This window comes from Corvus hawaiiensis, chromosome 4, assembly GCF_020740725.1.
Source record: "Corvus hawaiiensis isolate bCorHaw1 chromosome 4, bCorHaw1.pri.cur, whole genome shotgun sequence".
Lineage (NCBI taxonomy): Eukaryota > Metazoa > Chordata > Aves > Passeriformes > Corvidae > Corvus > Corvus hawaiiensis.
The window spans coordinates 30,575,392-30,589,997 of NC_063216.1; the positions used below are offsets into that span (position 1 = coordinate 30,575,392).

The 14,606-nt window shown below is 46.2% G+C and overlaps 1 protein-coding gene across 2 annotated transcripts in view; it reads right to left on the reverse strand.

The window, feature by feature from the left end:
- The window catches only part of TCF20 (transcription factor 20), a 132,203-nt gene extending 121,041 nt beyond the window's left edge, over positions 1-11,162 (reverse strand). For both annotated transcript variants that reach the window (XM_048300496.1, XM_048300492.1), the window contains exon 1: positions 10,872-11,162. The gene's annotated coding sequence lies outside the window, so the exon portion shown is untranslated. The remainder of the gene's footprint in view (positions 1-10,871) is intronic.
- Positions 11,163-14,606: the final 3,444 nt, after the last annotated feature.

The following is a 14,606-nucleotide window of genomic DNA, read 5'->3' on the forward strand; positions in this document are numbered from 1 at the left end:
AGCACCAGGTGACCTGCTGGCTTGGTGTCTGCCGTGATAGGCATTTTTAGTATATCAATACTGATATTGTATGGTACGAGCAATGTCGTGTGAACCTTCCACATCAACTAAGGCTTCCCAGTCTGCCCATAAATTTATTTGGCTATCAGCCAAACCCAAATCCACCAAGGCTAACCACTTTTGCTTGAAATAAGCCTCCACTTACAGTATTGCAACAAACAGCCGCTGCTGTTTCATTTCAGCGCTGATGAGAACTGCAAGCCCTAAGGACCCACAAACATAAGAGGCAGCACAATTCTAAAGGAATTTACTTGTTCCAGAAGCAGCCAGAAGGTGAGCATCTGACCCTTCCAGCTGGCCAGCTGACACATCAGACCAGCCCACATACCATTCATCCCATTCGAACCTGGAGTCTGGTACCTTCCCACCAGAAGTGGAAACCTGGCGGAATGGTCAGCAGGACATCAGGAAAATACGCCTGGCCTAGCTGACCAGCTGCCTGTTTGGGAATACGAGCTGCACAAAGGTCTTTGGACACCCTGTTCTCTCTTGGTTGTTCTTTATATCTGTTCTGTGTTCCCAAGTCTCAGGAAGATTATCAGCAGAGAAGTGCTGGGTGAGGAAAAGTAGGAAAGGCAAGAACAAACTGATGTACTGCAAAGGGCAGGAAGCAGCAGGTTGAAGATGGGACTTTACAGTAGGAAAACTGGCTGCTAGAGTGTAGAGCAGAATCTGGGGGGAACAGGAGGGGGCTGGTCACAGAAAAGAGGCAGGCGAAGGCTTGCTGCCGCAGGGAACAGGAAAAGCCTGTAGCCCCAGGCTGATAAATCAGATATTGCTGAAGTCTCACACCAGCCACTAAAGCCTCTAGCACTGACTGGGGGCTCAGCAACAAGCAGGATCTGCCACAAGTATGCCCACCCAACAGCTTCAGGTAGTCACTTAAGGTATCTCAGGTCCAGACCATTAAGTGCCCTGATGATAAGGACACAGACCTTGAATTCCACATGACAGGTCATGTGGAACTCACACAATGAGAAGGATACGCTGCTTTGCCCAGCCTTGACAAGGACCACACAGCTGCAGCTCGTGCCTCCCTTAGGCTCCTCAGAGCCAGCGGCTGCAATCCAGCCAGCCTGCCTTTGTAACCAACCCCCGCCCGCCAGGAGGGCCTGAACCCTGCACCATCAGCAGCGAAAGCACAAATCTCCACCTCATGCTCTAAATAATTAAACTCTGTGGGAGCATCAACAGACTCATAAAACTCTTACACAGACCAAGCCAGTCATTAATGGGGGTCAAAGATGAGCGCTCTATTTTTTTTAAGAGTGCTTTGATGCGTGGGGAGAGTGGTGAGAGATCTTCATTACCCTTCTCTGGTACCTGATGAATTTTTTCTTTCCTGCCTATCAACACCTCCTACTTCCACCTGAACCCCACACTGCTGGCAATCATCTGGACAGCCAGAGACAATTGGAAGGTGTGTTTGGGTGACATCTGTGCTAGCTGGTCACCTGCAAGCAGGGAAGCAAGGGGCCTCGCTGAGCAAAGCCAGGCTCTACCAGAGCCTCAGCTGGTGCTTATTATGAGGTTTGGGTTTCCCCAGGGCCAATGCAATGCTTAAAGTCATGCAAACCACAACCTCACACACCGTCTCCCCTACAGCAAGGCACGGAGCAGAGCACAAGCCAGTAAAATATGTCAGGATTATTAGCTTGGGCTCAGAGCCAGAGCTGGGAGCTGCCACAAGGGTAGGGAGGCTGCCTGCAGCCCTGCAGGTCAGCAGGAAGGAAGTGGAAGTCCCCTGACAGGGAAGGAGAGGCAGCACATAGGAAAGGCAAGCCACAGTTGAGAAAAGGTCACAGAAACACTCGTCTGACCCACCCCTTCTAGCCTTAAAAATATATATATATACACAACTACACATGTGAGCTTCTTGCTACTGTGCTTTGTTCAGACATTTTAAGGAGAGGTCTGCTCTTCCCATTCTATCTGCATTCCCTGATCCATGCCAGCTTTGGAAATGGTTCTTTAGGCTTTCCATCAATGAAAGCCTTGGGTGGAAAGAAGAGAAAGCAGGCAGTTTTGGGGAAAGGATCACCGCAACACAGAAACTCCCTCAGCAGCAGGCAGGGGGTGTTGGATGCTCTGTCGGCAGCTCCGATTCCAGCTTGCACCAGCCTAGCCTCTGCCTGCTTTCTCTGCTGCATTTGCTTTGTGTGGAAGAGAGGCCCCAGACTGGAAGTGGCTCCAGGATCTCTGCTACTGTGCCAAAAAAGTGACTGGTGTAGCAGGGCCAGCTTCTATTTATCAATTATAAGTAGAACTGATAGATGGCCTTTTTTCAGGTCACTAGTAACCTTCTCCCAACAAGTCCCAATACTTGGACATTCAGAGGGATGTGAGATTTACACACACCACCAGCACTCATCTTTCCCAACATGGCAAAAGCAGCAGCTGTTACTTCCCTTGTTCTTGGAAGTAAGGGGGAAAATAGCTAGGACTCTTGAGCCTTGGCACCTCTTCCCTCCCACCCTTTCGCTACCAGAACCACTGTTACTATTCAGGGCAGAAGTGCTCCACAGGGCACACATTCCAGGAGGCTGAGCTATCCCACGTGGCCAGGCTCAAAATGGCAGACAGCAATGAATAGGATAATTAGAAAGTACAACAGCAACCACAACATAAAAACAAGCAGCTTCTATTACAAGAAACAGTTCTATGGCATGGTTAGATCCATCACCCCATATGCCAGGTTGTGGTGGTGCCTCAGGAGCCTGCTGCTATTATCTGCTTGCAATCACATTTCAGCCCGTCTTTCTGCTTAATGCTCGAAAAGCAAAGCTAATCAGATTCGCTCTCTCTTTCTGCTTAGTATCTCCAGTTCCCAAGCATGCTCTGTACTGCTTCAACTGATGTTCAAGTAACACTAGCCAGGAGCATGCAGTGAAAAAAAATAAAATGGAATTACCTATTAATTTTAGTCCTTCTTTGCGCCTATTTTGTCTAAAATTTCTTCTATACTTGAGCTTTGCAAACAAAAGTCAGGAAATTCCCATTTCCCCCTCTACGCCACACCCGGCTCCCATATGAGTTCCCTTCTTCAAACTGCTCCTCCAGTGGTATCTGGGCAATTAATTATAGCATAGACCTCTCAGGCTTCTCTCTTACTCTCTGGAATAGCTTTTTAAAATATTTCCTGGCTAGGAACCTCCAGATTAGGATGTCTTCTGCTGGCGCTGTAATAGCCCCTCTTTGTTAATCTATCTGAAATGACCATCACATGCTCTCCTACTCCCTCTCCCTGCAGTACTATTTAATTACTGCAGTTCTACATGGGAACTCTAACGTGCTCTCAGCATTTCAGGTCTGAGGACAAATAGGACCCCAAAACAGCTGCTTTTTTTACTGCATTCCTTCGCACTCCAAAGGGCAGCTGGAGTCAGCTACAAGACCTGGATCTTTACTAGAGCAACCATTGCAAGAGCAGATAAACTACCCCCAGGCAGGGCAGATTGCATGAAAATTCAGCAAGGTGATCCAAGAAGAGACTGGCTTACAGGAACACCCATCATCATAAGCCAGAGGAAAAGAGTCACCAATTACAAGCACAGTAGAAGATTTGCCAGAAGAAGAACAACAACAACAAAAAAATCAGCAAGTATTTGCATGAGAAGAGAAAGAGATGTAGGTGGAAGATAAATCTGCCAGGATACATATCTCCATCCAGGAGGAGTGAAAAAAAGGGAGACTGCAGAGATGAAACCCCAGACAGCCCATGCATCTGTACACATCCCCCAGCTAATACCCACTACATCAATCAGAACAATGGCAGCTCCAGAGAAGACCTCCATAATCTAAGCTCCTTCACTAACATCTTCCCCAGAGGCTGCATGCATGTGCAAAGGAATGGAAAAAACCCATACTTCTCAATGAGATTACTTCCAGCATTTTCTATATTGCTCCCACTCTTACAAATGTGTCTTTAAAAAAAATATTGCAGCTGGCTTATGTATGTGTCAGTTTAAAAAAACCCCAAACACAGCCTTGAAAACAAAGACACTTTGTATTCACCATATCCAGTGGCATCATTATTTAATATCAATGCACTGATTCTTTCCTTTATTCACTCCATCCTTGGAACACAAACCCACTGTAACAGCCACCCAGTGTATAATCTTACCATGCAATGCGACACAACCCTATAATAACCTTTCTTTTGCCATGTCTTTGACTACCAATGAGAAGAATTTAGGTTTACATGTTTCAAAAACCCAACCCAACCAACTACAGTACAGCATGAAACAAATCTCTAACTCTCAAAGCTGAAGCAAATTCCCTCATCCCTCCCAATGACTTTCCTTACTTGAAAATGGCTGCACAAACATTTCTAATTTGTGCACCACACCAATTGCAACCTGCCCCTCCTGCCAAGTACAGCTGCTGGGTCAGTCCACACATGCACAGGCTCACTGCATCCTGCTGCCTCTGGCACACTGCTCTTCACTGACATCATTTCCACCTTCATGCTGTAGAAAATTCACCAGAGAGGCACTGTTTCTGCTCCTTTAGCCATAAGGCAATTGCTGTAGGCCAACAGATGCCTCCATCTCATCTCCAAATGCACACTCCAACCTGCACTGTGCCCCAGCTAAGCAGATGCTTGGGCACGTGTCTCATTGGACACACGTCCTCCCTGCAGCCACCACGGGCTAATGCAGTTACACTGATCCATCAGTGGCAAAGCCGAGGCAGAAACACCATCCCTGCCAGTCAGCAGAAGCAAAGTTTACCTTGGCCAGTTCCCATGGAGCCAGAGCTTCATCTCACCCCTGGAACAAGATGGCACTACATGGTTCTACAATACCACAGCAATGTCCCACAAGGCCTTCCCAATTTCCGCTAGTGTCTGAAAATTAGCTAGGCAGTAGCATCTGGAACAACTGCAAGCCACAGTTCGGAGATGGAGAGACTTCCTCCTGGTGCTGTGGTACCCAGCTCCAGGCCTGGCTCACCATGGCATGCAGAAAATTCTCCAGATGTCTCCTCTCCTTGTCATTTACCCCAGACCACCTGGTCCCACCAGCTCCAGGGGTCTCGGTCCAAACAGCCACCATCACCAGGTTTGGGGAAGCTCTTTTACAAACTTGGCTTACAGCTATCCCAGCAGGCAGTTTCCTTTTGCCCTCATAAAGAATGATTACAGCTACTATTTTTTGAACCCATAAATAATAATACATGAGCCTAACAATAATAATTCTTAGGCTCACAGCAATGGGCTCTCAGGAACTACAGTATGTCTCTGATTGTAGAGGCTGTGAAACTCAACCTTTTCGCCTTTTTTCCCCCTTTTGAAAATACTGCTTGGGAATGAAGTCAGCATCTGGAGGCACACGAGTATATCTGAGGGAAAGAAGAGGTGCAGGGGGGAAGGGAGGGATCTGAAAATGAAGGCTGAGGGCGAGGCTTCACATTACAACTGAACCAGGCTAATAGGTCACTGCTGCCAAAAAAGGGGGGCCCCATTTTCACCTTTCTTTCATTCCTTACCTTTCACTGCTGGCAAAACAAATCTCACCCCTCCTGCACGGCAGCTCTGATACGAGTCTGAACCTGGTGAGCAGGTTCAGCTCTCTGTCCCAGGAGAAAACAATTCACTTTTTTATGGTTTTGGGCAAGTCAGCTTTCTGAAAGCTGAACAAGCTGTATCCACAAGGCAAGGAATATGGCCCCAGAGCCAGGAGCAAGGCACGATCATCCCCCTTAGGAGGAGCGAGTGGTTAGATTGGGTCAGCCACAGCAAGAAAACCCATCCTAACCCACATGAAACCGCAGTTTCATCCAACAAGGATACTGGTCAGCACAAAACAAGTGGCCTAGCTGAAAAGCCTGCAACAGAGGTGTTTGCTAGTAATCTTAAAACAGGTAGTTTTACCTGTTATTAAGGTGTCCTTACCAGTAGCATTTATGAAGGCAGCCATGCAGATAAAAAACAACACTAAAACTGAGCAGAACTAAACTACACAGAAAATACAAGAGGTACTGCAGGATTTCCAATAATCATCTTCCCTATTTCTAAATTGGGCTCTGTTATTATCAAACAAGATGGCTGCCTTCATCACTATGTTAAAAAAATGTCTGTTTTCATTACTAACTTAACAGTTAGTTTCAGGGTGCATTTTTCTTTTCCCATTAGCTTCTACATCATCAGATGAACAAAAATAATGCTTTTCTTTTATTAAAAAAACCCAAGCCCATATTAACTCCACTGTCTTTATTTCTCTCCACCTCCTCTGCTCAATTACTAGAAGCAATTTACCGACAATAAATGTAACTTCACAGCTGCCTGTATGAAGTATTCTCTTCACTTTATAGATGAGGTTACAGGCTATACAGAAATTAATATCAGCAAGGTCTACTTCAAAGCTGGATAAGCAAGAGGAACAGATGCACTCTTAAAGAATACAGATCATGACTGTACTCTAGTAAAACCAGCAATAAAGAATTAAGAATGTTGCCAGTTGGATATAAATTCTTTGAATGTATCTGCTTAAACACAGTAACAAACAAAAGCTTGCTTTGAGGTTTTCCTTGGGTTTATTCTGTTACTATTAGGAACAACATCATGAGATTTCAGACTTACCACTCACAGACCAAACATGCTCGCTTTACTAGTAAACATTGCTCAACTGCTTACCTCATGGACTCAAAGAGGGTCTCCTCCCAGTTGGTGCATGATCACCAGGAATCTGCAGCTAGAAACTCTGTACATAATTTTAATCAATATAGATAAGCAAGCCAGGAGAGAGTCCAGTGTTTTCTGACATAGCCTCATGGGCTTTGGCAGAGCTAGGAGGAGCAAGAACCTGTATCTTTTGTTAAAACTGCCAGCCGTGACTATGAAAAAGCACTGGGAGTAGCAACACTAAAGGGGAAAAAAAAAATCCAAAGGTGCAGTTTTGTGCAGGCACTCTTCTGATGATAACTGCTCCTTAAGGCTTAATAAAAATGCACAGCCAACTTGTCTTCTTCCACACATTATCAGAGCTCAGAAATAGAACCTGAGTCTAGTTATACAACTCAGCAGGCACAGCTTCTCCTAGGAAGCAACCACCACTGGCATGCAGGTACTCCAAAGGCTGAGTCATCTCAACAGGCCCTTCAAGGGAAAATAATCCTATTAAGAATTGGTGGGTTGGCATTGAAGTCAAAAAGGAGTGTTAATTTTGGCAGTTAATTACACTGGTTCCACTCCATCCATTTTCTACCAAACCTAACACCTGTAGGTTAGTAACTTTACCACACTTCTCCATCCACCCCCAAGGTCCTTTCTTGACACCATCCCCTCTTTAGCCAGCAACCAGCCTGTCATTGCCCGTGTTTCCTTATCCCTGACTAACACAAACTAGTATTTGTACAATCACAGAGCTTGAAAAACTAATTTAGGACTTAGGCCTTCATTTTTAGCCCGTGTACAAATACCTTCACCTGAGAATAGGCTACAGCACTCCCCCCTCTCCCGAACTCTTCCTAAGGGGATGGACTGAGAAAGAAACCAGTGGCTTAGGTCGAGAATTTTATTTTTGAGACTGGTAGATCTGTTGTGGAGACTGATCCACTGATATTTTTTCTAATATAAGGGACATATAAAATGCCTAGAATTTGATATCTGCTTTTTAATTAAATTGAAATAAGTAAATCACAGCCTGTTGCCATGGAGAATGAACAGACACAGCCTCTTGACTCCAGGGCAGGATCAAGCAGGAAAGGCAGACAAGGCTGTGAAATTAAAAACACCTATTTTAAAGCAAATGGTCTTGATAATTAGCAAAAAACGTGGCATAGGGAAATAATATAACCATATGGCAGGAAGTGGTTTTCAAGGTGAACTGCAAAGCCGTTTTAAATAAACGAATAAACTGCTGGAACTGCTGGGTCACCCACAGAATCATATATGCAGGATTAAACATGATTTGAAAAATACACTGAAAAATAGCAATTAGCTCTTCTTTCACTTTGCTGCCTATAGCCTGCATCTGTGTCTGTTCTTATTTTTAAGGACTTGTTTCAAGCAATTAATGCTTGCACCTATTTGCAGTTACCAGAGAGTCATCAAATTCAGACATTTTCAAAAGCCTTGCCGTTTACCCTGAAGCTAGAACCAAGTTTATGGGACATAAAACCTTTTATCGCTTACTCAGTGCCATCACACAATCCTGGTCAGGTCATCAGACACTAAAAATCATTCCTGAATCTGTGCATCCTTGTTATGACTTCCATGACAAAGTGACTTTGGAGGGAATTTGCCCTCCACACACCATGTGCCCCATCCTGTGCTATACTTCTCAAGAAGCACAGCTCAGAGAGAGTCAAAAGGTAACTCTGGTTTATCAGTGGGAGGCTGATAGCGGATCCACGCTTGGCTGGTAGACAAGAGCCTCACACACTCCCTTCCCAGTTTGTCTGGAGCACAGGACATCAAAATATTCCACCCCTCTTAAGATACTTCTGCTCTGCTCAGATCTAAAAGGGCCGCAGCAAGGAAACTCCCTCATCACCTTTGTGATCCCAGCCAGGGCAAATCTGAGCAAGACTGTCTAACAATTTCCAGTGAGCATGTGGCCAAAGTGCATCAAATTCGTAACAGCTTAAAATACTTGAAATAAATTCTACCTGATGACTCAGTTTCAAAAATGTGCTGTACATTTTTTTGAAGGGAAGGGACAGATGAACTAACTTTCACTTCAAACATCCCATCCGCTCTAGAGAAAAAGCCAACCTTTTCTCCTATTTTGTGAAGACACAAGTTGTCAGCCACAGTCATTCAGTCTTCCACAGCAGTTAATGATCCATGTGAAACAAACTCTCAGGGTCTCAGATCAGACCCTTGTGATACAGTTAGTTGGTTACATTTAAAACCAGTCACATTCTCAACCCTCAGCAGTATAACCTGAGCTGGCTATTGACAAGTTACATTCTGTTTTCCACCATGACCAAGAAACACCCACAAGCTGAGGAGAGTTGGGACGGAAATCTTGGGAAAAGAAAGAGTTGTGGAAAAATGCCCAATTAAAATTAGTATTCTCTGTTTTCACAGTTTTGCCCAGTTTTGGAACATTTGCTGCTTTGACTGAAGTCACGCTGCTTAAGATGTTTGGCTTCCATTAAAAATAAACTCCAGGTCCAAGCCTGCATGAAGATAAGCATACTCTTGCAAATCTGGTTCACCCTGAAAGACACCAGTTCCTTAAAAATGGGGTGGGGGCAGTACATGTGGGCTACTTCACAGTCTTGGAACAGTCAAGGCTAACAGCAGTATCTGCCCAACCTCTTTGCTCACGCACCCCACTTCTTTCCAAACCCTGCAGTGAGAGGAGCTGTGAAACACCTCAGGACGCATCAGCTGCACTGGAAAGTGCTACACACCCTTGGCTTCCTCACTGCCCACCACCTTCCCTGGCATGCCATCAGTTTCCTACTGCTTGAACCACAGTCGTGCAATACCACCCGAACACAAATGGCTTTGCCAGACACTGTTTCTGCCCTCACAGGCACCTTGTACATAGAGGGCAGCAGGTGGCTTGTTTCTCCTCACCTCATAGTTCTACTTATGTTTAATTTTGACTTAAAGAGATTTAACACAATCATAAAGGCTGGCCAAGCATCTCCCTTTGAAAGGGAACTGCGTTTTCTTCTCCATCCCACAAGCCAAGATAACCATGCAGAGGAAGACTCCTTCCCAGGGACACTCCCAGTTGGACAGAGCCAGGGTTTAGGGGCGCCTCTGTTAGAACTCAAGCCAGTGGCCACTTGGCACATGAAGGAAGATGCTAACCATGCCCAGGAGAGATTATTTTCATATCACAGCATACAGTTACCAAAAATAAAAGCAAGCCAAAATAAAAACAAAAAAATCAAAACAAAAAAACCCAACAAAACAAAACAACCCCCCAACAACAACCAAGAAAACACCCACTTCAACAACAACCAAAACCAAACAAAAAAAACCCACACCATCCCTCACACTGTTCCCTTCAGCAGCATCACACTGAACCGTACACACAATAGAGGGGCCAAGCACCCTGCCCAGGCTGTCCACAGATCCTCATTCCCATCACCCGTGTCACTTCCCTGTAAGCCCCTCCTGCACTCCCAGCAAAAATCCCCAGGACCTCCTTCACCCACCCACAAACTTCTCCTGATATCTATGCCCCCGGGACCCCTTGAAGCCCCACAAGCCGGAGAGAAGGCTTCCCAAACAAGCAGAGACTTCAGACGCCAGCCTTGCTGGGGTGATTTTTCCCCGGCCGTGTGGCTGCCGGGGCTCCCAGCGGGAGTTTCCAGCCGTAAACCTCGGCGGCTCGAGGAGCGTGTGGCACACGTGCGCGCCCGCCACTGTCAACAACTTCCAGCCACTGTCCCAGTGGGCAAGTCTCGGTGGGCGGGGGGCTGCCTACCACCGCCAGCAGTGATCTGACTTGGGAAAGGACGCTCGTAAGCAGGACAGCGCTTTAACAAAAATAAAGATCACCTTAGTATTTTCTTTAACAGCCAGAAAGGTCACGACGTGGAGGTCCATAAGGGGGGAGGGGAAAGAGATGGGTGAGGGGAGGGGAAGGAGGGGGGTGGCAACGCACAAACCCCCACGGTTTTAACTGTTTGATTTCCGTAAAAAATGAAATCACATGAAGGAATTGGAGATTAACGAGACGGACAGACCCCCACGCGCGGGGGCTGCCCGAGCCCCCGCCCGCCCTTCACACGCGGGAAGGCGGCGGAGGGACCCGGGGGAGGGGGGCTGTGGAAAACAAATAACACCCCCACCAAACGCCGCACACGCCAGGGTCACACACACCCCCGCCGCCGCTTACCTGTGCGGGCCGGCGGCCCTCAGGGTCCCATGGCAGCCCCGTCCCGCCCCGCCCCGCCCCGTCCCGCGGCGGGCACAGGAGCTCCCGAGTCTTTGTTGCGCGGAGGGGAACGGGAACGGGAACGGGAGCGGGTCCTGTCAGCTCATGTGACGCGGAGGTCTCGGTCTCGGTCTCCGCTGCTCCTCCTTGCTGCTCTCCCCTGCCCGCCCTCCACCGGCGCTCAGCGCAGGCCCCGCAACCGGGCGCGGGTCTCAGGCCCGACTGGCTGCTGGCGGAGCGGCGGCAGGGGAGGAGGAGCCGGCGGCGGGGCGGGCTCCGCGGCGGGGCCGGGCGCGGAGGAGGGCGAGGAGGGCTCTGGCAGCGGAGCGCTGCCTGCCTGGAGCGGGAGGCGGCGGGGCCGGGCGGGCGCTGCCCTGCGGGCCGTCCTGCCCCCCGCGCCAGAACCCCCGCTCTGGGAGTGGTAACATGGAGCCCCGAGCAGGGGGTTTGTTCCCCTCCTGAGGCTGCTGGTGGTGCGCTTGGGGCCCTGATGCACAGGCCCGGGCCTGCTGCAGCAGTCAGGAAAGTAAATAAAAACATAATTATGTGCTTTCTAGTTGAGGCTCGCAATGAAAGAGAGGAAAACCCCTCGTTTTCTCGAGAAGAGATCTGAGAAATAGCAGTACTGCATCAGATCAGCATCCTGCCTTTGAGAGTGCTGAACAGACAAACCCTAGTAGTCGGCTACAAGAAACAAACCATGACGCTGCCCCAGAAGACTACCCCCATGACCATGATCCTGTGGTCAGGCACTTCCCAATAGCTGGGGTCTTCGTATTTAACAGGATTTTTTTTTTTTAATTTATTCAGTATTTTTCGTTTTGAACCATTCGAAAATTTTGTGTCTGCTCCATCATGCAGCAAGCATCCAGTTTTCTTCTTCAGAGAGCATTTAGTCATCTCCTTTTGTCTGCCAAACTCTAAGAAGGGGGCAGAGAGTACCTTCCTGCATGTCTTTAAAACCCCAATAGGCCATTTTTCTTCACAATCCAAGACTGAAAAACAACACCACCAAGCCAGGCCTTGTAGAGGAAGCACAGGTGACATTTCTACCAAAAATGCAGACAGCTCAGGAAACCTCGGATTCCCTCATCAAGTACAACCACCAATTCAATGAGGAGATTCCCTGCTGTCCCAAGATTGCACCTCCACTGGAATCAGCTTCCTAGACACCACAACTGACATTAAAAGTGGCACCCCACAAGGCAGCACATACACAGGAACCTACAGACCATCAAACTTGCTCTATAAAGCGGATGCAGTAAGACCAGCAGTCATTCACAACACAAGGCTGTGAGATTCAGCCAGTCCTGCAGATACTGTTACACCTGAGGGGAACACTGGTGATCTGCTCTATCCACGAAAGTTACTCTTCCATAAAATAGATACAAATTTACTACAATAAAGATATGACAGCAACAAACAGCAATTTTGGAAAATAACTTTTCAAGGAATCAAGGTTTATTTGGTGTTCATCTAATGCTACCAAAATTTACAGGGACTGGCAAAGTCTCTAACCACATTAGCTTTCTGCCAATCTGTTTTTCTGCTTTTTATTTTACAGTCTCTGCTGTAGCACTCTCTCCTGCAACCACGTGCTCCTACTAGTGATAATACTCCATGCTAAAATCCACACATAAAATAATCTCTTAAACTACCAGCTCTGAAAGGGTGTGTTTCCCCCCATGTCTCTCCTCCTAACCTTCAGGCTCTCCCTTTTGCAACTCATTACAGGGCGCAAATCCACAGATGCAAATGTAAGAAATAGAATCAGATATCACCAGAACATCAAATATGAAATACGTCAGTACTGCTCCACAGACAGCATAATCAGTGCCCTTTCTCCCATAGCAAATCTGCCGAAATTCTTTGTTCCTGCACATACTTGTCCCAAATCTCTACAGTTCATCACTTCATCCAGCACATGAGATACCCCCACAGGAACCATGTGAATGAAACTAAATAATTGCTGTCTTACAACGAGCACATACAGTCAGCCAGTAAAGGACATTAGGGGAGTATTTGTCAGACAGCAACAACTTGAACACCTCAATCCTTATCCCAAAGGAGACCAAAACCTTCCCAAAAGCTAAAGCTTGGCATTAAAACTTATAATCCCTTGATACTAAAGCTATGGATTTAAGGGAGATGTTGCCTGCCTAGCCTGTTACAGCCTCCCCGCTGACCTCTCCTTTGTCACCAGCACAAACAGCCCTTTTTCGCTAGTGGTCCATCAGAGAACCAGCAGCCTGTCAGTCACCGCTGTTTACACCCTTTTCCACTTCATAGGTGCTCCTTTTTTTTTTCCTCAAGTGGTCCAATTGATTAACATAATTTTAAACCAAGAGCAATTGCATCTAACCTGTAGTTAGCTTGAATATTGCTGCTTTCTGTCAGATCTGATAAAAAGACCCTGAGCCCAATAGCTTGTTTGCTTTTTCTAGCTCTATCAGTTGATCTAATACAAGATATTACCTTTCACCACAAACCTTGCTTCCCTAGGATCTTTATACCATCATGGCTACAATACCATTTTAATGTCTTGCCTTAACTGATTCTTCCATATTCTCTTATCCATGAAGTAGAATATGATAAAATGTATTCCCTTCTGTATCAGTTCTTCCACTGTTTTCATAAACATAACATCCAAGTACCTTCTAGGACTACATTAGCTGATCTGACTACCATCTGTCATATGAAGGGTTTGGTTTTTTTATTTTTTTTGTTCTCTCCCCAGGAAGAAAATTATGCATGGAGCAAAGTTTTGATTTTGTGATGGTTTCATCCCCTTTCCTCTATTCATGTTGTTTATACCATAGAAAATGAGGACAATGACAGTTTATGTGATAGATAGACCTTATTTCCCAAGGAAGCTAATTTCAGAGTGTTGAGCCACCCATAGAAATAGACCCCCGCACAAAGCAACATTTTACTATGTTATTCCCCACCAAAGAAAAGCTAATCCATATTCTTGACATTTGGGACAGAAACTTCCTAAGGAAAGAACAGCATTTTCCTTTCTCCAGAAAAATAGTTTCAACCTGTGATCCTCAGTGTGCGACGTTTAAACAGATTGTGGCAGATTATTAACACACAGGCCAGTGCTCTATACAGTTATAAATAGGAAAATCTGGAAACCAAAAAGAGTAACACGCCTTTTAATTGCACCGAGGCAGATTATCATAGGACAGCTTGGAAGGGAAATGGTGGAGACAGACTATTTCATGCTAAAAAAATAGAGGGAATTTACTTATGTGTAAGGAATCACACTGCTGTTCCTCAAAGAGGAACCCTGAATGATCCCACGTGTCTACAAAGGCAGTAGGTACAACATACGAGCTACTGAAAGACAGAAACTGAGGTGAAGAGAGGAATCATCTGTGCTCAAGCACTGAAAGCAGAAATGCCAGAAGACCTCGGGGAGACAGTAGACAGCAGATTTAATATGTTTTTGCAATGTGATATGGCAGCAAAAATCATGCAGTTAATTTAATTTGGAGTTGTAAAGGCAGAGACCTCTTCTCAGAGATATAGGCAATAGTCCCATTTTTTAATATAGCAGTGAGACCACAGTTCGAAGACATGTTTAGTTCTGGACAACGCAGTGCTAGCTAGATGTCAACAACTTGGAGGGAAATAAAAAAAGAGGAACATAAAAAGCTGGAAGGGATTACAGCACGTGTAGGTTGGCCAAAT